Here is a 14,731-nt window from a genome sequence, read left to right as displayed (position 1 = left end):
ATATTTGAGGCCCGAAAAAGCCATTGGAGGGGCGCTACATAATATCAGAATTCAATATCGAGACAGGCGAACCACTTGGTCCACATGCAAGGAAATTCATGCAACACTGTGGGTACCTTATAAGGGACAGACTTCCAATCAGTGCCCATGAATGGAAGCAAAAGATCAACGAGTCTCATGTTAGTTTTGTCTCTGATCTTGATAAGAATTTAATTTGCGATGATATCCTTCAACATTTCACGTTGCAAGTGGATGATTATGATGATATCAACGATGATGAATTAAAGGAGCTAGTTCGAAAGTGGGCTATGAAGAAGATGGCCACATAATTCTAGACTTAGAAGAAATCCCTATACACGAAATACGTCAAGAAGAACCTAACACCCAATTTCAATACTATGGGCCCGCTCGCGAAGTTGACGCCCTACTAGAATGATTTTGTATAGTATAAGACATCAGAAGAGGGTAAGGAATGGATGAGAAGGAACCAAGAGAATGCCCGACAGAAGGTATACCACCATGGCATGGGATCAGGTGGCTACGCGACTGCCATTCCCAAGTGGGAAAAAATGGAAGCGGACATTCTTGCCATGGGTATCACACCAGAATCACTCAATTGGCCTAAACGCGCAAAGAATTAGTTTTTCGCTCAAGGGGGAAGACTGGACCTAGAGACCGGGAAGCTGGTTCATGGCCCAAAACTCGAAAGAGCAACACAAAGATTTTCTTATGCTCTACAAGCTAAAGCTATTGGTGCATTCATGCCCAATAGAGAGAAGGATGAACTAACGTATGCCATCGGGACTGCTGAACACAGTGGCCGAACGAGAGGTTTAGGACGGAACATTTCTTGGGAGCATGGTTTCCCTAACGACAGAGATATCTATAGAATCCATCAGAGAAGGAAGGATGAGGAAGTAGCGCGGATCAGCAGGTTGGAGGAATATGTTCGTGAGTCACGGGAGGCGTTGCTTCAAGCATAGGAGCGCGAAAAAGACATGCAAGCTAGAATATAGGAGGAAATCATAAAGCAAGTGCAAATAGCAATGAGTGCCCAAAGCAGCTGCACTTCCACGGAGTTGCTAAATCAAGATGACGCGATGCTACGTTTCCCCGTGGATGACATCACTGCACTGTTTACATCATGTGAGCTACATATTCCAAAAGGGAATGCCACAATCATGGTGGCTCTCGGTGTTTTTTCTCCTCTAGATCCTACCAAGACACCAAGAATCTATGGGACAATAATACCACCTGGATATGTTAGCGTCTTAGTGGATAGAGTTAACAAAGGTTATAGTGATCTTGCTCTTGACATTCTAGGAGGTGATGTGGAGAAGACTCTAGGAGAAGCAGAGAAGACATTCATACTATGGCGCAAGCGCTACATCATTATTCCTGAGGTCTCTAGTCCAACGCCGCTTCCTCAACTGCCAGACAATAGGTGCGGACAAAAGTGAATGAAACAATTTTCACTAATTTTCTATTAACATGCATGATTAATAATAACAATTTCTTATACCTAATTATTCTTTTTATACTCACACAGCAAGGCCTCCGCCAACCTAAGTCCAATTATTCAATCTCTAGATCATCATAATGCTCCGGGCAATGATTATGCAACGCCGCCACCTCCAAGGAGGTCTCCAACGGCTGCCCCGCCTCCCTTGATGACCAAGAAGCAGCTAGCTCCTATTAGGTCCGCCCCGCAAATGAAGCCGTTGGCCCACCAACCAGCAAAGAAGAAAGCCTCCTCTAATCCAGTTATTCCCCAAAAACTATCTTACGAGAAAAGTGAAAAGGAATTAAATGCTGCAGTACAAAAAGATGTGAACAGTTTCTTAGAAAAAGTAAGAAAGCAACGAGAAGCGACGGAGAACCCGGAGAAACCGTACTTCTACCTACCTCCAGATCTTCTAAGAAAGAAGGTGGACTAGAAAAGCAGGAATCTCAAAAGACCCTCCAAAATCGGACTATGACCGCTCTCTCACCAAGTCATTTGAGGCGGCGCAGAAAAAGACTAGAGCAGGGAAAGGTGTTGCACAACTCGGATAACAATCGAAACAATCAGTCCTCCCTCTTGTTATTCGTAATTAATATGGTTCAAACTTAGACTTACTTGACGTCGATTTTGAGGACCTGGTTCGATTTTACGAGGATACTGGTTTGGACCTTGCCCAAGTGCTCGCTGAAGGACCTTCTGCTCCGAAAGTGCATCCTTGGAAGAAATTTGAACATGGAAAGAATCTATACAACCCTGAGGCCTTAGGTGAACTGAGTACGTAAATGTATCTGCTAAACAAGTGGTACATGGCGGCGTGTGAACGGGGAGAGACCTTTGTTTTTGTTGGAGTTAGAAACCAATATTACTTCTGTGGCGATGACGTTATATATGTCGAGTTTTTAGAATTACACCAACTATGCCACCTAGACTCTCTCGATAAAAGTCTCATTAGCTGCTACTGTCTGTAAGTGTGATTATTTTCTATTATTAAAGTGTATATATATAAAGCTACATGTATATATATAAATTATATATCCTCACACTATATTTTTATATATGCAGATATGAGATGACAGAACTCAGAAAGAGAAAGGATAATGATGTTGGTTTTGTTGATCCAAATGTCTTATTCAAGCACCCTAATCCCCCGCCTGGAAAGCTGAACTCGAGAAAAATCTCATGAGGTTCTTAGTGAACCAACAAAATAAGGACATACTCTTCCCCTACAACTTCAAGTGAGTGTTAAATAATTAATGTCGATCATATGGACATTTGTTCAATTATTTGCTTACTAGCTAAGCTATCTCCCATATATATATATATATATATATATATATATATTGACTCTAGTTAATATCGATCATATTTGTGTATAAAAACATATGCAACAATCACTGGATATTGATGGTCATCGATATGGCCAATAGTCGGTTGAGCATCTTAGACTCGTTAAGAAAAGAGCAAATAGAGTACCAAGACATGATAGATATTATCCAAGAGTAATTTGGTCTCTCTAGCAACTATATATACCCCGATCTCTTAACTGCAACAATTATTAAAGGTCAAATTAATTTTTTATTTTATTGGGCGCAGTGTTTGGAAAAGTTTCATCGAGGAACACCTCATGAAATATTGCAAAGCGCCACTGGATGTAATCGCACACAAAGTAAGTACTAGCTACATTTATATATATATATATATATATATATAATTCAATTAACACCATGCATGCTTTCAATTCACCGGATCTTTTTCTCGTAAAAGTGGGTTCTGAGACAAGAACAGGGGACCAACTACTACGGATACTATGTTTGCGAGTTCATCATGGCGTACTAAAAAAGAACTCCTGAAGAGATCCTCAAAGTACGTTATATAAATATATTTATATATTCACAATTTCTTTTATTGCTCATATATATAAGTAATCACATGACCAATACACATATATATATTAATACTTTTCCTTTAACTTTTATCGATGACTCTATGGTTGAAGGAAAAAGTCATATGACATGACCAACTGAAAGCAATTCAAGAGACCATAGCAGGATTTCTTAATGACCAGGTCTTAAACCCGCCGGCGAGTTCTACAATGACATGAACGAAACATGGAAGTCAAACCAGATGGAGTGAATTTGTTATCCCAAGAATATGATAGAATATACAATGCAAGCTTTATTTGTTATATATATATACATATTATATGTACATAAAATAACATACAATATATGTATATGCATGTAATATATACGTTAGTTTCATACTTTAGTTTGTATAAAATGTTCGAACATTATAAGCGTGTAGAATACATATATTATTAGCAGCGTAGAATGCGTATTCGAAAACCTATTCGAAAACCAAAACGAATCATCAATTGAAAATAGAAACAAAAAAAGAAAAAAAGGAAAACCTTTAGTCCCGGTTGGTAATACCAACCGGGACTAAAGGGTCGGCCCACGTGGCCAGGCCGGGAGGCCTCTTTAGCCCCGGTTGGTATTACCAACCGGGACTAAAGGTGGACACATTTAGTCCCGGGCGAGAAACCGGGACTAAAGGAGGGGCCCTTTAGTCCTGGATTCGTGCTCCCGGTTGGGAAACCGGGACTGAAGGGGTTTCTCAACCGGGAGTACAGCTTGTTTCTGTACTAGTGTGGTCGAGGTGGCCGGCACGGTGCGTGGTCGAGGAGACGGCAGAGGTCGAGGCAGGCCTCGAACGACTCGGGAGAATAGAGGTTGAGGCAGGCCGTGGTTAGCTGGACCGTCCCGAGGGACTTCTCACCCGTGTCTTGGGGTACCCTGTTTGTGTCCCCCCCCCCCCCCCCCCCCCCCCCCCCTCGACAACTTTGTAAAGGTCATATCTCTAGCGGTTGGACTTTTTTTTACTACTCCCTACACTATTGAGCTCCTACCTTCTACCTTAATAGTAATGGGTGGAGGTCATATCCCTAGTGGATCGATTTTTTACTACTCCCTACATTATTGAGCTCCTCGAAATCTCGTTGTCATGTAGTTGGCTGCACATTTGTCTCGACTCCATCCTGTCCCTAGCAACAAGCCAACAATGGACATCCGGATCCATTTCTAGCCTTTGTCGTCCTCTCCTCACCCTCCTCAAGCTCATTCGGTGCAGTAGTTCTTTCTTCAATACTTGTTTAATTAATTGCAGTTGTGCTATCCCTACTCGCGAGAATGAAAGTTCAAATTTGAGTTTGGAAGTACTTGAACAATGGTTTCATTGGTTTGTATAAGTTTGTGCCGCACTTCTGTTCTAATGTATAATTATTTATGCAAATTTTCGTAGTGCGTGAGCTGGGACGTCCCGTGTTAGATTCTGTATGCATGAACAATGGTTGAGTTGTAAAAAGTCGATGATTCGAGATCCGACACTCAACGTTCGATGGACTACCGGAATTATCTAATTCCTATCAGTTAGAAATTTGAAGAACAATGGCGGGTCACTACCGGAAACAGTATATATATCGAGTGCCCAAACAGTATCTTTACCGAGTGCCTACAGTTAAAAACTCAACAAAATAAATACACTCGGCAAAAAACTTATTTGCCGAGTGCAGGAAATGAAACACTCGGCAAACAACAATAAGACAAATTAGAAAAAGAAAAGAGTAAATTCTTCCTCTGATTCTGGCCTGCCCCATTTCCTACCCGCGCGGCCCGTTTCCTTTTCCCGGGCCGCTGCTCTCCCTTCCTCTCCGCTTGGGCCGAAGGTCAGCGCCAGCCCAACTCAACTTTTCCCTTGCAAGCCGCTCGGCCCAGCCAGGCGCCGGCCCAGCCGCGCGTCCAGCCGCTCCCGCTGGCCCGCGCAAGTCTCCCTCCGCCGCTGACCAGCCGAGCCCGCTGGTCAGGCTCCTTCTTCCTCTCGCCATAGCAAAGCCGGACTCCGTTCCGCACCGGTGCCGAAGTCCGGAGCTGCTACGATCTTCGGTGCCGTGACGCCCAAGTGTTCGGCCCCATAAATAGCGCCCGCGCCTTTCCTCTATCTCCTATCCCATCTAGTGCCCGGTTTTTCGCTTAAGCAGCCGCATCTCGCTCGAGCGCCGCCGCCGACCTCCGCTGCCACCAAGCGCCGAGCCGTCGTCGCTGCTTCCCGCTCGTGTTTTCCGGTTCGGGTGAGATCCCCATCCCCTCCTCTCTCCCCCTGTACTTTTCTTTCGTCGAATAGTGCGCTGGAAGCCATGAACCGCGAGCTCCGTTTGGCCGGCCATGGCGCCGCCGTTGTTCAAGCCACCGAGGCACTGTTCCGGCCGGTTCTTCTTTTTTCTTTTTCTTTGTTTCCGCCAGATCAGTTTTTAGCCGTCGATTTCTAATCCAAGGGCTCAGATTGAAAGATACCCTTTCGTTGCCGACTTTGCAGATACGCCCTTACAATTATTGCTGATTCAACCCGCAGTCCAAAGCGCGTTTACAGATTTCATTTTCTCTTTTTAAAAGCGTACTTGGGTTCGGTTATGTTGAAATACGTTTTCAGTTATTTACATATTTGCCATTCAACTTGTTTTAGCCGTAAAATCTTCGTTTTAACTCCGATTTGATCCGTTCAAGTTGCGTTAGGTTCATAATTAGGTGATCTACATATTCATGCTACTGTAAAGTAGATTTCCAACTTCTAAAATTTGAGCTTAGATTTAGTTTATTATTATGCTATAAGGAAACTTGTTTAATCCATAACTTTTCCGTTTTAGATCCAATTTTTGTGATCTTCGCGTCTGTGTGTTCGTAGCAAGACGTAGATTCGTTTTCCAAACTTTTCATCTTGACTCTTTGCTGTTGGTGTACTGTTCTAATCTGTAGCCTTGTTTGCTTTGCATGATTGCTCCTGGATGCTTGTATGTGGCTGTGGTTATTGAGTATAGACGGTGAGCAGTTCGTGGGAGATCAAGGGTACGACTTTAACGAGCAGGACCAGCAGGAGTACGTTGCTCAAGGCAAGTATAGCATGGGATCATCCTTGTTTCCTATTCACTTTAATTCATTAAATTCATGTTGCATGTGTCATCTTGATAGGGATTTCCTAGAATTGAACTACTACCTTGTCACCTATGGGTTATGCATTTGGGTAGCTTAGCTAGAGCTCAATTAAACCATGATCGTGTAACTTGACTAATGGTATATGCAATAAACATTAAAACATGATTTTTTTAGCAACATGGAAACAGGGGGCTGGAGTGTTTAGCTACTTTCTAAATGCTTCAGATTCCTCTCCCTAAGGACTTATCTGTAAGTGATCATCCGGGACTTACAGTACAGCTGTGAGGGCTACATGGCTCTAGCTTTAGCTCAGTATGAGGACCTTTTCTAGCTTGTTAGTGGTTACCTTCATTGGCGTAAGAATGGCTTGATGAATTGGGTATAGAGCGGCCTCTATCTCTATGTGTATAGGCTACGTATCAATGTGCCATCGGGAAGGGGGGCTCTACATCTGTTTGCCGAGTGAATCTAATGGCCCTAACTTGTTAGACGAACCTTTGAAAGGCTTCATAGTGACCCTACCTGCTCACCTTAGAAGTATTTTGGGAGTTATAAACCCGGGCATATGGGTATCACGACTCACAGTGAAAGTGTACAATCTCTGCAGAGTGTAAAACTAGTATATCAGCCGTGCTCACGGTCACGAGCGGCCTTGGAACCCTTATGGAATAGATGATCACTAAGTATTACTTGTTTATGCTATTCATTATTCATGTTTACATTTGATCATGTGTTTTGCAATGGGAATTGAAACAACTTGTTGCTACTCATAAGCTAAAATTGTGACAACTAAAAGCTGAACGCTGTAAAACCTGTGTCTAGCCTTTTTGAGCCTCATGAACCCCGTGTTACGCTTGTTGAGTACGACATGTACTTACGCTTGTTTATTTTCGTTACTTGGACAAAAATCCCGGATTGGTAACAGATGACTTTGGGAATGATGATTTCCCTGAGGACTACTAGACTTGTGGTCAACCAGTCGACGTCCCTATGAAATGGAGCTTCCGCGAGAGATCTTTTTATTACCTACGCTATATTTATGTAATAACTCTGACTTATTCGTGATGTAATAAACATTGGTGATGATACTATTCATAATTTGTCGGCTTATGTATGTGACTGATCTCTGGGTGCACATAAGGTTTTGCACCTCATTTTATCCTTAAAATTGGGTGTGACAGATTGGTATCAAAGCCGTGTTGAATGTAGGACGCAAGCCTAGCTAGCAATGGTCGTTTTAGCTTCTTTTGCTTCACTCATTTCATGCTTTCTATCTCACCCTTGGTATTTGCTAAAGTTTTATGCTTTTTTGTCTTATTCTATTATGAAAATTTTTGCTTCTAACCTAATCTAACTAAGTCTAATTCTGTAGATGCCTCGTGCCCACAAGACTGCCCGCATTAGCACTGGGGGGTACTACCTGCCACAAGGTTTGTCCATGGAGCCTGAGGAGGAAGAACCTCAGGAATAGGAATTGGATTCACCAACACCGCCAATGCCTGAGTCCACACCTGAGCCAGTCCAGGAGGAACCTCAAGAAGTCGAGGTCGTCGACTTGTCCGAAAATGAAGAGGAAGACATTGTTGAAGAGGATGAGCCGATCCCGCCATTGGGGTGGACAATAAAGGTGTGGTATAAGCCGGGGTGTGAATCCTCCGTTTCACATCACCAACTCATGAGCCTGCTTCAGACCTACTACAACGACTGGGATGCAGCTGTAGAATACGCCTACGAAGAGCATACGCACCCTCTTGAAGACACCTACTGGAAGGTTAGGGTGTGCATCACCATCAAGGATGAGCAGAATGGCACGTATCAGCTGGATTCAAACTATGCACACCATGGTCTCCGTGCTATCATGGAGGACGGCATAGAAGATGCAGCCGTTGAAGCTTGCATAGGCCTCCGTGGTCGCCGATTCGAGGACATGAAGGATGATCAATATCAATTCCTTCCTCATCAACACCCAGAATTGGGATGGACGATGATGGACCCGCAGGGCACGGATCCAACCACTGAAGCGATGGTACACTTTGGTTATGAGTCTGTGTCAAATATTCGCCGATTGGAGAATCAATTGAAGGCGCAGCAGGAAGCAATCAAGAGGCACCAGCAGGTGATAGACGAACAAAGGGTGTGCCTCAATTTGCCAAAGATGTATGAGGAGCTTCCCCATAAGTATCGCCCCTAGATGTTGGAGTCCCTCTTTATGTAATAACACGATAGTAGAACGAGTTGAGTTGAGTCTAGTCGGGTTTATTGGTGCGGTGTGAACATTGTGTGTTTAGTTGATTTGTTATTATGTTTATGTGTGAGTTGGATCTTTGTAATGTGTGCTGGAACTTTGTGGGTGTGTCCACAAGTTCCATAGTTAAGAATATTAAAGGTTGGGTCAATAAATGAAAAGTTGGGTATGTCACATCTTGTTCTCTCGGAATCTGTTTTTCGGAGCAGTCTGCCTTTATCTTAATGCCAATTAAGATCCACATGACCAAAGATTATGAAATTTTTATGGGAACAACTAGACTTAAGCATATTTCCAATGCCTCTGGAATCACCCCCATATCTGATCTGGTTCGTGAGATATCTCTGTTTCAAGTTAAAGTTTCTGCACAGTCTGGAATCTGGGAACAGTTTCGGTTGTATCCTGTTTTGAGTAACCTAACGACAGAATCTGGGAATGTGGTCTGAATACAAGTTGTAGATAATTTCTTAATCTTTCCAACCATATAAAGTATGCCTTATTTGGAATTCAGTAACTCGAGATATGACTGTTTTACAGAGCTGCTGATGTTGAGATTCGTCCAAAAAAATTTTCAGAATGTATTCTAACTTAGAAGTTTATAAATTTTGAATATTTGATAACAGATGTCTGGAAGAGGAAGAGGCTGAGGTCATGGAGGTGTTCCCCCACATCCACCACCGACTATTGAACAACTCTTGGCAATACGGACGCAGCTCATGCAAACGTTGGTGCAGAATCAGCAGAACCAACAGGGTGGTGGAGCACCACGCGATAAAGCGTGCTGAATTCTTGAAGGGCCGTCCCCCGGTGTTCTCTCGTGCCACTGATCCACTGGAAGCAGATGATTGGCTTCGTGTAGTGGAGAGGTAGCTCAACATAGCTCAATGTGATAATCAGCAGAAAGTGTTGTACGCTTCAGGACAGCTTCAGGGAGAAGCTCAGGACTGGTGGGAGTCATTCGAGTATGGACGTCCCGCCAACGCTCCTCCTATCACCTGGCAGGAGTTTAAAGAGAATTTCAGATCTTATCACATACCAGAGGGACTGATAGAGCTCAAGCAAGAGGAATTCAGAGCTTTGAAGCAGGGATCCATGTTCGTCGCTAAGTACCGTGACAAGTTTGCTCAGTTGTCACGCTATGCTCCAAATGAAGTGGCTAATGATGCTGACAAGCAACGCCGCTTTCTCAAAGGTCTGTATGATGGTCTACAGCTCCAGCTTATATCCAATACTTACCCCAATTTTCAGACACTGGTGAATCGCGCTATTGTTATTGACAACAAGCGCAAGGAGATGGAGGCCAAGAAGAGGAGGCTTCAGGGACCGGCCTCTAGGAGCAATACTCGCCCACGTACCAATCCTCAGCAAGGCTTTCAGCAGAGGTTTCAGGGACCACCCAGTTAGTGGAATCGTGGTCAGTATCCTCAGCGCAACCCAAACCAGCAATAGATTGGTAATCAACGTCCTCAGCAACAGAGTGGTCAGCAGACACCATGACAGGGAGCGCCCAATAACACTCCTATGAAGACTAGTGCCCCTAGCACCCCCAGCAAGTGCTTCCATTGTGGCAAAGAAGGTCGCATGTCTTATAATTGCCCTGAGAAGCCCAATCCGCAAACCCCTCAAAGGCAGAATAGTTATCAGAAGCCAGCACCCAACACGGGAAAGGTGAACCATGTGTCTACAGAGACGGCGCTTGCAGAACCAGAAGTCATGCTCGGTATGTTCAATGTCAACTCAACCCCCGCTACTGTTCTTTTTGATTCTAGAGCTTCGCATTCAATCATATCACAAGCATTTGTTAGAAATCATAGCATACCATTATGTGCCATGCAAAATCCCATATTAGTAAACTCACCGGGTGGAAGTATGCAAGCTTCATATCGTTGTCTTCCGACTAGTCTATCCTTAAGGGGGGTAGAGTTCAAAGTGAGCCCCATTGTGTTGAGAGCATCTGGTATAGATGTGATTTTGGGTATGGACTGGATGATGCAACAACAAGCAGTGATTCAGTGTAAGGAGAAGGTAGTTGTGGTGACCGCACCGAATGGAGAAAGAATCAGGGTTGATGTTGTAATACAAGCACAGCCGACAGCCACAGTGAACCAGCTCGATGATAGCGGCAACAAGGAGGACCTAGTGGTGGATGAATTTCTAGATGTGTTCCCCGATGATTTGCCAAGTATGCCACCTGACCGTGATATTGAGTTTATTATTGAATTATTACCTGGAACTGCACCTATAGCTAAACGCCCATATAGAATGGGGGTTAAAGAATTAGAAGAACTTAAGAAACAAATTACGGAGTTATAGGAGAAAGGTTGTATTCGTCCTAGTTCGTCACCTTGGGGAGCACTGGTTATATTTGTTGATAAGAAGGATGGTACTCAGAGGATGTGTGTTGATTATCGGTCACTCAATGAGGTTACTATCAAGAACAAGTATCCGTTGCCTAGAATTGATGACTTGTTTGATTAGTTGAGAGGTGCTTGTGTTTTCTCTAAGATTGATCTTCGTTCTGGCTACCATCAATTGAGGATTCGTGCAACAGACATACCCAAGACAGCTTTTACTACGAGGTATGGTTTGTATGAGTACACTGTTATGTCATTTGGTTTGACCAATGCACCTGCCTACTTTATTACATGATGAACAAGGTGTTCATGGAGTTTTTGGATAAGTTTGTGGTGGTATTCATCGATGATATATTGATATTCTCCAAAATAGAAGAACAGCATTCTGAACATCTGAGGTTGGTCTTGCAGAAGCTTAGAGAACACAAGTTGTATGCTAAGCGAAGCAAGTGTGAATTCTGGTTCAAGGAAGTTTCTTTTCTTGGCCATGTTGTCTCTAACGGTGGAATTGCAGTAGATCCCGGTAAGGTGAAAGATGTATTGAATTGGAAGCCACCAACAGATGTGGGACAGATTCGTAGTTTCTTGGGATTAGCTGGATACTACAGAAGGTTCATTGAAGGTTTCTCTAAGCTTGCTAAGCCAATGACAGCTTTGTTGGAGAAAAATGCTAAGTTTGTGTGGTCCGAAAAGTGTCAGGCTAACTTTGAAGAGTTGAAGAAGAGGTTGACTACAGCCCCAGTATTGACTTTGCCAGATCTGAATAAAAGTTTTTTGATCTATTGTGATGCATCTCGTCAAGGACTTGGATGTGTTCTTAAGCAAGAAGGCAGAGTAGTGGCTTATGCATCTCGGTAGTTGAGAAAGCATGAGTTAAATTATCCTACTCATGACTTGGAGTTAGCAGCAGTGGTTCATGCTTTGAAGATATGGAGGCATTATCTCATTGGACACAAGAGTGACATCTATACTGATCACAAAAGTCTGAAGTATATTTTCACTCAGATAGATCTGAATATGAGACATCGTCGATGGTTAGAGTTGATCAAAGATTATGATTTGGAGGTACACTATCATCCTGGGAAGGCGAACGTTGTTGCCGATGCTCTTAGTAGGAAGAGTTATGCCAATGAGGTGCAAGTGACATCGATGTTAAGTGAGTTGTGTGCAGAGTTTGAGCGACTGAATTTAGGCTTTGTCACTAATGCAGTGGAGTTGGTGTTGGAGCCTAAATTAGAGCAAGAAATATGTAAGGGTCAGTTACAGGATGCGAAGTTGAAAGAGATAGCGGAAAACATAGTAATTGGTAAGGCACTAGGATTCCGTATGGATGACAATGGAACTCTATGGTTTGGGAAAAGACTATGTGTGCCTGAGGATAAGGCTATACGAGAGGCAATTCTTCATGAGGCCCATGAGTCTGCTTATTCTATTCATCCTGGAAGTACCAAGATGTATTTGGATTTAAAAGAGAAGTATTGGTGGTACGGACTCAAAAGAGATGTTGCTGAATATGTTGCTTTGTGTGATACATGTCAGAGAGTCAAAGCTAAACATCAAAGGCCTACAGGATTGCTACAACCAATGAAGATACCTGAGTGGAAGTGGGAAGAAGTTGGTATGGATTTTATAGTTGGGTTACCATATACTCAGAGAGGTTATGATTCAATTTGGGTAATAGTGGATCGATTAACTAAAGTTGCTCACTTTATACCGGTCAAGACTACTTATAATGGGCCAAGGTTAGCTCAGTTATATATGGAGAGAATAGTATGTCTACATGGAGTTGCCAAGAAAATTGTGTCTGATCAAGCTACCCAATTTACATCTCATTTTTGGCAGCAAGTACATAGTTCATTGGGAACCAAGTTGAATTTTAGTACAGCATATCATCCCCAGACATATGGGCAAACTGAGAGAATTAATCAGATATTAGAGGATATGTTAAGAGCTTGTGCGTTGCAGTATGGTACAAGTTGGGACAAGAGTTTGCCTTATGCAGAGTTCTCATACAACAACAGTTATCAGAAAAGTCTCAATATGGCACCTTTCGAAGCTTTGTATGGACGAAAGTGTAGAACCCCGTTGTTTTGGAATCAAATGGGAGAAACTCAGGTGTTCGGATCAGATGTTTTGAGGGACGTAGAAGAGTAAGTAAGGATGATCAGAGATAACTTGAGAGTGGCTCAGTCTCGACAAAAGAGCTATGCTGACACTAGAAGAAGAGAATTAGTTCTTGAAGTAGGTGATTATGTCTACTTGAAGGTGTCACCTATGAGAAGTGTGAAAAGGTTTAACATGAAGGGAAAGTTGGCACCAAGGTATATTGGACCTTTCAAAATTTTGGAGAGATGTGGTGAAGTAGCTTATCAGTTGGAATTGCCTGAGAGTTTGTCAAGAGTACATGATGTGTTCCATGTGTCTCAGTTAAAGAAGTGTTTGTGAGTACCTGAGGAACAGATACCGTTAGAGGAGCTTACAGTTAAGGAAGATCTCACATATGAGGAGTTTCTTGTAAGAATTTTGGAGATGGCAGAAAGAGTTACAAGGAGCCGAGTTATAAAGATGTGTAAGGTTCAGTGGAATCGGTATATAGAGAATGAGGCTACTTGGGAAAGAGAAGATGATCTAAGGAAAACATACCCACAGTTATTTGAGTAAGCATCGTCCGAATCTCGAGGACGAGAATCATTTTAAGGGGGGTAGAATTGTAACACCCTAAATTTTACAACATTTCAAAGTAGGGGAAATTGATTTCTTAAGCATTTTATGGGCATTTGAATTTAGGAAATAATAATTTTATGAGGAATAAAATCAAATATAGGTTAACAACAATGAGTGTGCATTCATGCTATTGCATAATCTTTTTTTTGTATTGCTTGGTTTGAATTCGGATTTCGAATTGAGTAGAGATTTCATTTTGAACTTGCTTTGAAAAAAAAATTAGAAAAAGAAAAGAGTAAATTCTTCCTCTGATTCTGGCCTGCCCCATTTCCTACCCGCGTGGCCCGTTTCCTTTTCCCGGGCCGCAGCTCTCCCTTCCTCTCTGCTTGGGCCGAAGATCAGCGCTAGCCCAACTTAGCTTTTCCCTTGCAAGTCGCTCGGCCCAGCCAGGCGCCGGCCTAGCCACGCCTCCAGCCGCTCCCGCTGGCCCGCGCAAGTCTCCCTCCGCCGCTGACCAGCTGGGCCCGCTGGTCAGGCTCCTTCTTCCTCTCGCCGTAGCAAAGCCAGACTCCGTTCCGCACCGGTGCCGAAGTCCGGAGCTGCTACGATCTTCGATGCCATGACGCCCAAGTGTTCGGCCCCATAAATAGCACCCGCGCCTTTCCTCTATCTCCTATCCCATCTAGTGCCCGGTTTTTTGCTTAAGCAGCCACAGCCGCATCTCGCTCGAGCGCCGCCGCCGACCTCCACTGCCACCGAGCGCCGAGCCGTCGTCGCTGCTTCCCGCTCGTGTTTTCCGGTTTGGGTGAGATCCCCATCCCCTCCTCTCTCCCCCTGTACTTTTCTTTCATCGAATAGTGTGCTGGAAGCCGTGAACTATGAGCTCTGTTTGGCCGGCCATGGCGCCACCGTTGTTCAAGCCGCCGAGGCACTGTTCTGGCCGGTTCTTCTTTTTTCTTTTTCTTTGTTTCCGCCAGAT

This window comes from Miscanthus floridulus, chromosome 2, assembly GCF_019320115.1.
Source record: "Miscanthus floridulus cultivar M001 chromosome 2, ASM1932011v1, whole genome shotgun sequence".
NCBI lineage: Eukaryota > Viridiplantae > Streptophyta > Magnoliopsida > Poales > Poaceae > Miscanthus > Miscanthus floridulus.
This window is presented reverse-complemented; position numbering follows the sequence as displayed.